Consider the following 14,296-nt stretch of genomic DNA (forward strand, 5'->3'; position numbering starts at 1 on the left):
AGTTGTAGGCTACAATGTGTCTCTTGGCGTTCCCTTCATGTGTTCTATCAAAATGTTGTATGCCCTCATGGACAGTAGCTCCGTGATGTCTGCATCTTTTAAGGTCGGAGATTTTCTTGACAGCACTATGCCACTCCATAACACTGGCATTTAAGTCAGATCTAACCACATGGACGCACGAAAGAAACGTCACCGACACGCCCTCTCACTAGGTGTGAATTTTAACCGCATGTTCTATGCTTCGTTCAGACACAGCACATTTACATAATGTCCGGAGGAAATACTAGGGGGGGAGTAGTAGAACAACCGGCTAAATTCGGACTTCCATATGACCAGTTATGTCGTTCAGATATACGGCCCCACCGTTTAACATTGGCAGAACCTCCGGTCTTACACGTATGTCTGAAAGCGCTTTGTGTGTGTGTGTGTGTGTGTGTGTGTGTGTGTGTGTGTGTGTGTGTCTGTGTGTGTGTGTGAGAGAGTTTGTGAGAGAGAGAGAATACTGAGTAGTTATTTTATATACGAATTTCTATAAGAATACTGAGTAGATATTTTCTGATAAACATTAAAAACTGTCCGTAGAGAGGTTGAGTCGACTGCATGCAGCCCCCGACGGCAGCTATTTCTAAGTGTCTGGATGCAGTCCCGGCTACTTTGTTTCTTTTTTGACGTTCTAATTAGGCGCGAATATGCACTGATTTTAGCTAATTTTCATTCATTCCTTGACATGGCTGATGTACCGGAACCCCAACACGCCGCTAAAAAGCAAAAGCGTCTATGCAGGTACCGGGAGGAGTGGGTGGGGGGGTACCCGTGGATTGACAAAGCCTTAAGCGACGAGATGAAAGCATTCTGCAAAGTGTGTAGAAGAGAGTTTGGTGTTTCTCACGGAGGGGAGGCAGATGTTAGACTAGCAGCAAGCTACACTGTGCCAACACCGCGAGAATAAAGACCAACACGTTAGGCTATTATCCTTATTCTGAAAGGTCTGATTTGCACTGTTAGGCATTGTTTTTTTTCCCACAATGACATTTTGAGTTCATGATTTCTCTGTTGTATTTTGAGGCAGACTTGATGTTTGAATAAAAATGTGTTTTTGTACAGGTTTGAAAATTCATTATCTTTTATAATAGTCTATGTAGGCCTACAACCCCCCCCCCCCCCCCCCCCCGCGAAAAAAAAAGCGTTTTCAGCCAATCTCATCTGGTCACACACCTGCTGTATCTGAAGCCCCACGCACGCATAATAAGGCCTACAACTATCACTCTACACGCCCCCTGTTGCACGTCACAATTTAATTTACTATAGCTGATCCTGCCTCCTGGCTCCCTAAAATGCCGCATTATGTGAACAGATCAGCAGGCCGGCAAATTTTCATCGCTTTCAGACACAAAAAGACGGCAAAAAGACGTCTCCTCTTCCCGCAAATTTAGCGGGATCTCTGTGTGAAAAAGCCTAGAGAGTGTCTGTGTGTGTATGTGTGTGTGTGTGTCTGTGTGTGTGTGTGAGAGAGAGAGAGGTGAGCCTCAAATGTTTCATAACTCAGTGGATTATTCTCTCCATACCAGGACGTCAGGAAATGTTTGACATTTTGACAATGTTTCTGAAATGACAAGGTCAACTCCGCCGCGGCTGCAAAACATCCATTCTGTTTCTGCTTCTGTAACGGAAGAGAAATCAATAGCAACATCAAGACAAATATAACACAAACATTAAACTTCCTCTGTCGCTCTCTCTTTCTTTCGCTGTCTCTTTCCTGCTCTCTCTCTCGCTCTCTCTCACACACTCTCTTTCTCTATCGCCCTCTCTCTCTCAGTCTCTCTCTCTCTCCTTCTCTCAGTCTTTCTCTCTCCCTCTCTCTCCTTCTGGTTTTCTCTCCCTTTCTCTCTCCACTTGTTATTCTCTGTCCTCTTCTTTCTTTGTGGTTCCATTAGAGTCATGATGCGACATCTGTCCTTAGGTGTGTGTGGATCTGAGTTATGTTTGTTTGAATCTGTGTATGTGCATGTGTGCATGTGTGCGTGTTTGTGGTGGAGGGTGGACATGTATGTGTGTGTGTGTCTGTGTGTGTGTGTCTGTGTATGTGTGTGTGTGTGTGTGTGTGTGTGTGTGTGTGTGGTGGAGGGTGGACATGTATGTGTGTGTGTGTGTGTGTGTGTGTGTGTGTGTGGACATGTATGTGTGTGTGTGTGTGTGTCTGTGTATGTGCGTGTGTGTGCGTGTGTGTGTGTGTGTGTGTATATGCGTGCGTGTGTGTGTGTGTGTGTGTGTATGTGCGTGCGTTTGTGTATGTGTGTATGTGCGTGTATGTGCGTGTGTGTGTGTGTGTGTGTGTGCTTAGTTAGCTCCTCTCCCGGCTAATGTTACATGTAGGTGTGACCCTTAACGATCTACCTTCAAGCCAGTTACCGGCCCCTCGTTTTCCTGCTCTGAATGAGCACCATGCCAGAAAGACAAGCAAACCTTACTAACACACTAAAGCACAAAATCCATACATCCAAAAATACAGCATGACATTGTTCATAGATCAAAAATGCAATTGCTTTAGACCAATCAACAAATGGTTGAGCACTATCGTGTGATGTTGGGGCGCCAAAACCCACATCGCCACAGTGTGACTGTGGGTGAGCATGTGTGTATATGTGTGTGTGTGTGCATGCATGTTTTGTCTTGGATTAATTTTGACCACATTAATGGCGACGAGGATGGGATTACCTATCTATGAGGCACAGTGAGGAGGACCAAAGGCACAGGACCCCAACCATGTCGACTGGAGGGAGATCTCTTTGTGATCTTGGGAGAAGGCCGTCATTGGCAACAAACACTGCTCTGCGGCATCCAGCCTGGCCAGAGGGAATCCTCCTGTGTCTCGGATACGGTAATGACTGGATTTGGTGGTCACAGACAACCAAAATAGGGTAAAATAGGGAAGGCCTGTCCTACCCAAGAGAGAGGTAGTGGTTGAGTGCACATTTCCTGCCAGGGATAGTGGTAGTGGCCTTACTGCCTATGCATAGGTGGTAAATTGAGTGCACTGTTTTTGGTTATGCGCATTGGTAAAATAGGCCTGAGAACATTGGGTATCTGATAAGATTGTCATCACATTTAGTTTGTTTTGCTCTGATTTTAGGCGTAAGGTAATTGGAAATAAAAACATCAAGGAGACACTGATATGGGGACCAGTAAGAGTAAAGCTATTAACTTTTCTAGGAGAGTAGAGAATCCAGGGTGTTTGAGGGACATGCAGAGAAAGTATGAATCTGAATGCATAGACGGGAAATTAGCGGGTATGGAATAGGTGAACTGAAGGGCAACTTCATTCATCTGGAGTGTTGAGCATAGAAAAGCAAAATGAAAGTAGAGAAGGTAAAAGAAAGTAGGGCTATGGTAGAGAATGTAAAAGAAAGTAGGGTAAAGAACAGTAGGAAAGATAGACCTGTGCAGAAGAGAGAGAGGCAAAGGCTATACGGAGGACATCATGGACTATGTTATGAGCCAGCTTGTTACTTGGAGTACAGCAGCTCTAAAGGAACTGAACAATCCTGGCCAGTGTGAGACAGAAAAGTCTCTGCAACTCTGTCAGGAGAGAGTGAAGTACTTGGGTCATATACTGTACTCACTCCTGGCTGTTGGGCCCTAGATACATCTCACATCTCAGCAATAACTGATTGTCCCAGACCCAAGACAAAGCAGCAAAAGTTTTGCTTCCTAAAAATGATTGGCTACTGGCGTGCTTGGATTCTAAATTAAACAGAGAGGGCACAGCCTCTCCAAGCATGTGCAAATAAAATGTGACTTGGACTGACAATTATGATAAGACCTTTACATATTTGAAACAGGCATTAGCCTCAGCTTCAGCTCTTGCTAACTATGACTTACTTGACTTGTTGACTATGATTTATTGGTGTGTGAAAAAGCAGGGTACATGTCGGGGGTGTTATGTCAACAGCATGGGGGCCAGCACAGACCAGTGGCTTATTTGTCTAAGCAATTAGAAGCAGTAGTGATAGGAATGATGTGGCAGCAGCTGCAAGTGAAGTGTTAGCTGTGCTGACGTTGTGTTGTTACATTCACTCACCGTACATGTCCCACATGAAGTACACTCAGTGCTTCTACGAGCAAAAACTTCAAATCCTACATCTATATATCAGCATGTGTTATTAACCATGTGGCTCTTGCATGATTGTGGTGAAGTTGTCTCTATGTACACTAAACCTAGCTCTGACATTTCTAACACCTTTGTCAAATCCTAATATTGTTTATTGATGGCTAATCTATGCGTTTGGAGTCCGGAGAGGTAGGGACTGGCTACTCTGTAGTGAATCAATTTGATGTGGTTTACTCTCACTCTCTCCTAGATATTATTTATGTCCAAGCAGCTGAATTGGTAGCCCAATTCAGGACATGTATTTAAGCAAATGGGAATCAATTTGTTTTTATATATATAGTCATATATAAACCACACCAGTTATCTTGGATTAATTTTGACCACATCATCCCTAAACCCTGAACCCTAATCCCTGAACCCTAATCCCTAAACCCTAAACCCTGAACCCTCACACACTTAACTGTAAGTGATCAAGTCTGCGAGGCTGCAAGGGTTCAAATCGCTAATAACAGGAATGGGACAGATACCTGCAACCTACTGTATCATTAAATTGACAACACAAAAAACGTTTTATGGCAGATGTTTTTTCAAGCTTCCAGCCTCCCTTTGGGTAACCCCGTGTTTCACGTCACACTGCTATGAATTGTGGATAATTCCCTTGAATTAAAGTAAAACATTAAAGTGTTCAACTATGCTGACTCAGGGCTCAGAAAGGGTGCGAGCGAGCTCTCAAGCACTTCACAAATTCGCAGTGGGACAGCTGCAAGCCCTCACGAAGTTCGCAGGAACGCACATCAAAGTGTGTGAGTGCGTAAGGGGAGATATTGGGATTGGGCCCATCTGTTCATGCATGTGTGTGTCTGCTCATTTTACGGGTGCTCACTCGGCTTGAGCATGCTCAATCGCTCAATCCCTCAATCACTCTGGGGTTTAGGAAAAAATAATCCTGTTTGTCACGTGATTCTACAGCAAAATGTTTTTCTTAGTTTCTAAGGCCCTTCAAAGCCGTTTCCTTTATTTATTCATGCATTTTGCTGACACTTTTATCCAAAGCGTCTTACACATACCAATTGCAGGTGTTCCCTGGAATGTCAAGTGGCAGCCGGGAATCCAACCCACAACTCTTGGTTCCTACTGCATGCTAGCCAAGTTTCTCAGCCGTTACATTACACAGGCATACTACTCCAGCTGGTCGGTCTCCACACGGGATCCTTCCTGGGGCGCTAGCAGGGCCTCATTCCCTGGGTGACTTGTGCCTTTAAAAGGGTTTAAGTTGAGCATGACGGGAGGATACAGCCATGCAGGGAAATGGGGTACATGCAGCGCTTGGTGGAATAACCACACATACTGTACTGCGGAGCTCGGGAATACAGATGCACACACATGTATACACACACACACACACACACACACACACACACACACACACACACTGTGAGAGAATTTGGTAACACTTTACTTGACGGGTGAGTTCATAACACATTCATAGCAGCTGTCATAAACTGCACATAACGCATTCATGACTGTTTCATGAGACATGACTCAACATTTATACCAAACCTTTCAGCTGACCCGTATTTGTGTAACCTGGAACAGTTGGACATTCCCAGTAGCAAAAGATGAAAAATCATCTGCAAAGGTTACATCATAAAACAAATACATTTTTATGAAGCAAAAATTATTTGTTTGACCATGTTCTCTCTTTTTGGCACTGGAGTAGCCCATTGACTCAGATGTGATGTGATCAGGTACTGTAAGAGGTTTGGACCAAAAACGGCAATGCTGCTTTGCGACTTTGGACTTTTATTTTGACAAGTTCTCCTCGTTCTGTCTTCCACATTCATGAAAGGTTTGGTATGAATGTTGAGTCATGTCTCATGAAACAGTCACGAATGCTTTATGTGCAGTTTATGACAGCTGCTATGAATGTGTTATGAACTCACCCGTCAAGTAAAGTGTTACCGAGAATTTTTGCCTAAAGATCTATGAATACTGAGGGCCAGATGTACGTACATTTATGAATGTAGCGTTATCAGCGCCATGGCCAAACTACAAAAAGTGAACGCAGTGGCTCTTCAGTTTATGTGCTTTTTATCATACCTGTAGCTTATCGGGTAATCAGCACCTTTCTCTGCCCCCTATCGCAATTTGTGAACATTCACATTTAAACGCATACTTCAATCACAAGCGCAATTAAATGAAGTTAACTGATGACAACTTTAAAAGGAATCAAACGTTTAGCGATCATGAAATAATACAATATGATAAGATGTCAAAAAGCAAGGAGATAATGAAGACTCAAGAGCAATAGTTCTACTGAAACTACTTGTACACGTAGGCTATGACAGATTTAATAGTGACATCTAGCAAGTAGAAAAGTTTAAGTTGATGATGTGAAAGTGAATGTAAGACATTTGAAAGGCCAGCGAAAGTTATGGTTGCTTTTGACATTGTACAAAGAAGCAAAACTGGTGCTAGGAATAGCGATTCTGTCTGAACGTTTCTCTTACTTACATATTTTTGCACTGTTGGACTTACTCATTTGCACCATCACCATGACCACTATCACCATTGCACTACCACCATGACACTCATTCACACAGAGCACCTTAGAGCACCTTACCATACCTTACTATGCATAGAGAATCACAGGCTCAGTCCCTGCCTCAGTCATTGCAAGCGCCTCTGATTGATTAATCACCACTATGTGGATACTGTTTTTAGAATTGATTTAGATTAAGTGTTAGTTAGTATAATTTGTATTTTAGTATATTTAGCATATTCTTTATCTTCTACTGTCCTTATTGCTTAGTTGTGTTTTTATATTATATACTTTAATTACTCTTTCTGCTGTTAAAGAATGTGTTTGTGTTGTCTGTATGCTGCTGAGACCTTGAATTTCCCCTGGGGATCAATAAAGTATCTATCTATCTATCTATCTATCTATCTATCTATCTATCTATCTATCTATCTATCTATCTATTTAACCGCAATTTAGATTAACACCTGCTTTTACAAGACAGAAATATTTCACCACAAAACAGACATGCGCTTTCATGGGCAGTTTTCGTACATACTGGGGAACACCTAATTAGGCGCATTTTATGCTTTGACTGTCTTTTTTTTTTTTACAAGAAACTCCCACTTTCCCCTGACCCTCCTCTGAATGCATATGCATGACACGGAAAAACACAATTTGCCATTCTTAACTCCTGCAACAGGCAGTCTGCGCTTTTACTGGCCTGCGGTGTAAGTGCGACCTGTTAGTACACATCATGCCATGTAAGTTGGGGCAAAAGCATTAGTACATCTGGCCCTGAGAGTCTGAGATTAGGTTGCCAAATGTCCAGAATTATGCGGGACATCCCGTATTTTGGGTGATTTTGATTTGTCCCATCAGGGACAGCTCCACTCCCGATTTTCAATCACAGCTCATCGGCCTTGTTAACTTGTCAATAGTAGGCTACTGTAAACATATCCAGAACAAAGTGCAAAATATTATGAATACCGTGTAGACAATGCTCTTAAAGTGACAGTGCACCATTTGTAAATGAGATGAACAGCATCAAATCGGTAGTATTTTTTAACAAATGTATAAAATAAAAACAGAATTACGTTGTCATTATTACCATTTGAATTTCATATATAATTTATATAATTTTCTTTTTTTTTTGAAGTGAAGTGTCCCTCATTTGGGGTTGAGGAAGTTGGCAACCCTAGTCTGAGATAAGGTTTTGTCTTCCTCATTAGTGTGGTGGTAGAAAATCGCCAAATAGGGCAGTTGATAAGTAGAAAATTTAGCTCACAACTTCAAGAAAAATTCACCAATAAAGCTGTGCTAAAGCAAAGATGAGTAGACAAAATTCGATGCAAAAATGGATTCATTGACGCTAGCAGCAACACCAACAGCAATAAACCCAGAGTGTATCTTGAGAAGGCACTCCCGAACAATAGTTGAACACCCATTCTTATAACCCTCCAAAATGCTGACACAACAATTGGCTACCCCGAACCCACAGGTGGCATTATGAAAGGATCGTTGTTCGGTCTTATCTTCGCAAGTCAGCAATATTTCTGCCAAGGGTAAAAAAATTCACCTCAAGTTTACACAAAGTTCCGGGGTGTACACAGTGATCACAGGTCATAAATCGTCCATGGGTTAAATATTGTTCGCTCTTGCACTCTCCTACTGGTTGTTTTGAGTAGAGCCCGCCTCTGTTTACGCCTTATCTTGCACCTGCAGGGCCGACTTTGTTTTTTTCAAACGTGCCTCGCTAAGTCAGACTTAGACACAGAGCAACAAAAAGAGACATTGGGATACAGAGTGCACATTCTGGTAGGATGGCTTCATTATTAGTATTAGTTAAACTTGTTATTCAAAAAGTTATAAAAGGTTAATATATACATGTTTTACTGTTTCAAACTCTTTGTCTCATTGTGATGTTTACAGACTGTAGTGATAATACAACAATTAGTAGTTTATTAATCTCTGCAGAGAGGTCTCATATGCATCAGGCAATCAGGATCCAGAGACAAATTTTGTACACCAAAGAGACAATCAGTTGTTTCTCAGTCACACATTTATATCTTTATAACACATTAATATATTAAGTGTTAGTTAGTATAATTTGTATTTTAGTATATTTAGCATATTCTTTATCTTCTACTGTCCTTATTGCTTAGGTGTGTTCTTATATTATATACTTTAATTACTCTTTCTGCTGTTAAAGAATGTGTTTGTGTTGTCTGTATGCTGCTGAGACCTTGAATTTCCCCTGGGGATCAATAAAGTATCTATCTATCTATTTATCTATCTATCTCGCAGCACATCATACTGACCGAGTGAGGAGTGTCGTAAAACATCTAAAACATATCAAATGAAAAGAACTTTAAGAACTAGGTTAGGCTCCGACAGAAGGGTCAATTCATACTAGTATCAAGTACATTAATTACATTAAGAACTAGGTTAATGTTGACCAGGGAACAGAAGAATCCATTTAAAAGTGTAAGATCTTACAGAAACACAAGTATCAGAGCAAAAACAACACAAGGTTAAAGTCCATCTTTGTAATTTGCCCCTCACAACACACACACACACACACACACAAACACAAACACAAACACACACACACACACACACACATACTGTACACACAAGCACACATATGCACACCAGGGGCGCCTGCAGGAATTAATGCTATGTTACGCACACCCGACCCATCGCCAACCCCCCCCACGCAAAAACAAAACATATGCGAGGACAATATTTGTCAGTTTTCCGTTTTAGCCCCGTGCAGCAAAAAGTAGCCTACATAGCATAACAACATCCACATGCAATAATACAGTACAACAACAACGTCTACTATGACCTATTCATCCACAACTTGATACAGCCCTATACAGGCTAAAGTTACCTTGTCTGGCTTTAAACAGCTGTAATGCAGTCTAACGTTCTGACAAGCACACCAATTGCCTACCTTGTTCTTGCCCTTCTGGAATAACTCTAGCTTGCTGCCTCCATACTTTCTGTTGTTTAAACTTGTGATATCCATGATGAGTATTGAATTAGTGAATTAGCTCAACATTGTGTGCTGATAACCATATATAGATAGCCGAGTAAAAGAAAACAACAAGTAGCCTAGTTACGTGCCTGCCTGCATATTCTGTCTCCTGCTCAAACAAAATGTGTGTGTGTTAATTTTGATAACATGTTCACTAAGTTACGTAATAGAAAATTGTAAATAGCCTGATGGCAGCTAATGGAACGGTATGGTGGGCCAATTTGGTGTGAATACACATTACACACACACAAGGGAAATTTTCTCTCGTTGTTGAGTAGCCTGATAGAACGCACAGTGCGTACGGACGTACACCTGCAGGCGCGCCTGATGCACATACAGTATGCACATCTGCACACACATATGCAAACACACACACACACACACACACACACACACACACACACTCTAACTTACAAAAACACACACACACACACAAGCACACATGCGCGCACACACACAAACATACAGTATGCACATGCACACAAACATATGCAAACATACACACATTTTAATTCTTTATTTAAATCCACAAATCATATTACAACAGACAGGATTCAAATATTTCAAGAGATAAGATAGGGCTTTGTCACTCAATGGTATTCAGGGGTACAAAAAAACATACTGCAAGGCTGCCTATAGCTGCAGATATGGAGCAAAACTTTGCTAGCTGTTTTGTTTTTCTGCTGGAGAGCCCTGCCAGCCTTAACCCACTGGAAACAAGATTGTGGACATGCCCCAAGCTGCCAAAGATCAACACCACTAGCTTGCACTGATAGCCTAGGTCACATAGTTTTGTCCGTATGGGTTGGTACTAGAGATCATACACACATCCTATTTCAAGTATAAGTACTTCTCTTCTGTCTCGGTCTAAAAACACAACATCAGGGGTGTTAGGGATGTTACAATACACATCAGTGGAGCTGTTATTCTGGCATAATACGCAAATGTTTGTACATGGTCACATTATCTGGAAATACATCCTTAACAGTGCTAGCAATAAGGTCAACAATTCGGTCGTGGCGTGCAGTATAAAGTCCATTGTACATAGTACAGCCATTAACAATATGGGCAACTGATTCGATGTGTTCACACACATACAAACACACACCAACACGCACACTCACACTTTAACCATTTATTTATGTCCACATGGAGAAAATGTTACAGGGACACAAATATTAAGGATGCAGTTCAATACATATGCAAACCTATGGACCAGTAGCATGCAGCAGGTCTTCACTGTATCATTTCATAAGCACAATACTTAGTTCTTAAGGGTATAAGTAGCAACGTCTCCACTATATGTGGCGGCTGCCAATAATAGCAGATAATAGCAGTGATGGCACAGTACTTTGCAAGCCGTTTAGCCTCTTTTTGGCCATCCCAAGCTGTGTGTGTGTCCTAGGCTACCAAATATGAAAACACACACACACATACACACACACACACACACACACACACACATACACACACACACACACAGATTAGATTGCCCAAAGACAAAGTGGATGATGTCTTATTGGGTTATGCTGGAGACAGTGTGTGTGGGTTTTTGTGCCTGTGTGTGTATGTGTGAGTGTGTGTGTGTGTGTGTGTCACACACAAAGACACAGATACACCATACCAATGTCATATTATGGCCTGTTGCCTGAGATTCGCTGAGGCTTCTGATGGTTGCTGAGTCCAATGAGGCCAGCCAGTCAGGGCAACGTGTGCTGTCCGACATGGGTAGTCTGGGAAATGAAATGTTACAAAAACAAACTGCTGTCCGGAAACATTTTCCGTGCCCTAAACCATGCTCACACACACACACACACACATCCTGGCGGCTGAAGCACTTTGATCAGCCCCCTCAGACTCCTTACTAAAGCAAGGCCTACTTCATAGGTTGTGTGTCTGTGTGTGCGTGTGTGTATGAGTGTATATATGTTTGTGTGTGTATATGTTTGTGCATCTACGTCTGCGCCTGGTGTGTGTTTGTGTGCCTCTGTTGGTACGTGTGTCTATGTGTATGTGTGTGTGTGTGGTTTGTGTGTGTTTGTGTATGTGTGTGTGTGTACTTTGTCTGTCTGTGTGGTGTGTGTGGTTTGTGTGTGTGTATGTGTGTGTGTGTGTGTGTGTGTGTGTGTGTGTGTGTGTGTGTGTGCGCGTGCATATGTGTTTGTGGTTTGTAGTCCTCTTGAGGCAACTTAGTTTTTTCCTACCATGTCTGATAAAGTGTTGCTCTTCAAATGGATCGATAAATCAGCTTCCAAAGTGTGTTGCATGACACCAGTGTGATTTTACACACACACACACACACACACACACACACACACACACACATACACACACACACAAACACACACACACGCACACACACACAAATTAAGATGTGAAAACATCTGTGAAGCCCCTGGAGGCCTTGCACGCGTTAAACAGTCTCATTTAGAATGATGAAGTGATTGTCTCTGCAATCTGATCGCACCACATAACACAGCGGTTGTGAGACAGGCCTATTAAAGAGTACATGTGAGACAGGTCCATAACCCAGTATATGTGAGACAGGTCCATAACCCAGTTTATTACACGGCTCTTCATAATGCTGCAGAATGCTCCATTCACTTAAATGGGCCTTCCCAACGCTCGGTGGTCTGCTATTTCTCGATAACAGACCGTTGCTAAGTATAACAGACCGCGGTCAAGGAAAATGGGTTTTGTGCTTCTAATTCACGTCTTTCATATCACTACGCAAGGACTGGAACTACATTTAAAAGTGAAAGCAGACGGTTGATCAGCTGTGTTCTAAAGAATGTTTGATTGAAGTTCAGCGTGTGCTGTTGCGAACTATTTGTTTCTCACCAAAAGCAACGATAAAAAGTAACAAATAGACTATAGCCTAGGCCAGAGGTCGTCAAATGGCGGACTGTGGTCCGAGACCGGCCCCTGACGTGATCCTATCCGGACCATAGCCTAATTTAGATTTTGCGTAAGATTTCAAAGCTGCGCTAAATGTTTCGTTGGTTAGGATAACAGCATTTACTTCAGGAGCTTCAGGAACCATCATTTCGCTTGCTGCTACTCAGCCAGTGAAATCTGTGAATTCTGATAGAGTCGAGTCAGTGAGTAGTCTAGAGTTACTATGGTGAAGAGACTCACACGGATAGCCTGAAACGAGCGAGGAGAGGAGACGGGACGAGAATCAATCAGATGGATATCTAAGTTAACGATAAGTAAGTTATTTTCAAATCATCGATTTCTCAAAGAGGAGAAAGCTAGACAGCGAGAACAGAGCTTTATATAACGATACGGGGGCAATACGACGCAAAACTGTCACGTCCATAACGCCTAAACTAAATAGGCTACCATGGCATTGTGTTGGCGCAATGGAGGGGACAGTTTTGCGTGGATCTGCCCTGGACCGACTCTTCTACATATTCTGAGACAGGCGATTTTTAAAAGCGCCAATTTGAAGCACCTCTACTAGACAAAGCATATATTTTTCATACGATTTAAGAGGGCAATATGATTGATCCACTACAATCTAGTTCATCCATTGATTGCAACAATGTGATGTTCCTGGGTTTTCAGGATTTCGGGTCAACATAAAAAAAATAAATAAAAAAAGATAAACTTGCTGATTGATGGGTTCAAGGAACCAGCTGTGGAATATCCATCCTTGTGTCAGCTCAAATTTTATTTTAAGTTCACGTTAAGAAAAAATAGCCAAGGCTACTCAGTTTTTCTCCTCAATTACTCTTATCCTGCCTTATTTCTCCTCATTTCGAGTGTTGCCTTTTAGGCTACTTATTTTATTTCACATCAAACATTAGGCCTAGGCCTACAACTAGGCTCCATCCATCCATCCATCCATCCAAATATATATATATATATATATATATTATTTTTTATAATAATAATATAAATAATATAATTTATTATATTTTCTGTAACTGGTCCTCACTGAAGGTTAATTGAATACCCCTGGCCTAGGCTATGTGGGCTAAAGAGTTAGGCTATTATCGGGAAATAGGTCCCGACAGGGCGAAGCGGAAGGTTCAGGGCGGCACTCTCTCACACACCCAAACACATACACTCACTCTCTCTCTCAAAACACACTAAAACACACACACACACTAAAACAGCCCTGCTAATATAGGACAATCCACTAAATGCTGCCCACCCCCTAGACACACACACACACACACGCAAAAAAAAAGCTCTGTTAATGTGGGACAATCCACTATCCGCTGTCGCTATTAAGCACTTCGTGGCAATGGTAATTATTGTGCTTTCAGAACTGCTGATGTTGTCGGGGTGTTTCAAAAGCACAAGAGGATGAGGAGAGAGCGAGGAGGAGAGGAAAAGAGAGGGAGAGGAGAAGAGAGGAGAGGAGAGGGAGAGGAGAGTCAAGTCACTTTATTTGTATAGCACATTTAAAAACAACAGGAGTCGACCCAAAGTGCTTCACAGGTAAGGCAGAGAGGTAATTCATTGTACACACATAGGTAAAAGAGAAGCCCAGAATTATAATAGGATATAAAATACTTTTCTAAAAGAATAGAAATAAAATAAGTTGAGGTAACAAGGCATAAAAGATTAATTTAAACAAAAAAAGAGTGCGAAAAAATAAGAAAAGATAAGCATT

General features: G+C 41.9%; 1 long non-coding RNA gene across 1 annotated transcript in view; it reads left to right on the forward strand.

Annotated features, from left to right (window-relative positions):
- The window catches only part of LOC121698522, a 9,330-nt gene extending 1,646 nt beyond the window's left edge, over positions 1-7,684 (forward strand). Inside the window, exons 2-3 of the long non-coding RNA XR_006026781.1 lie at positions 4,046-4,047; positions 7,598-7,684. This is a non-coding gene — a long non-coding RNA (uncharacterized LOC121698522). The remainder of the gene's footprint in view (positions 1-4,045; positions 4,048-7,597) is intronic.
- Positions 7,685-14,296: the final 6,612 nt, after the last annotated feature.

This window comes from Alosa sapidissima, chromosome 23 (genome assembly GCF_018492685.1).
Source record: "Alosa sapidissima isolate fAloSap1 chromosome 23, fAloSap1.pri, whole genome shotgun sequence".
Lineage (NCBI taxonomy): Eukaryota > Metazoa > Chordata > Actinopteri > Clupeiformes > Clupeidae > Alosa > Alosa sapidissima.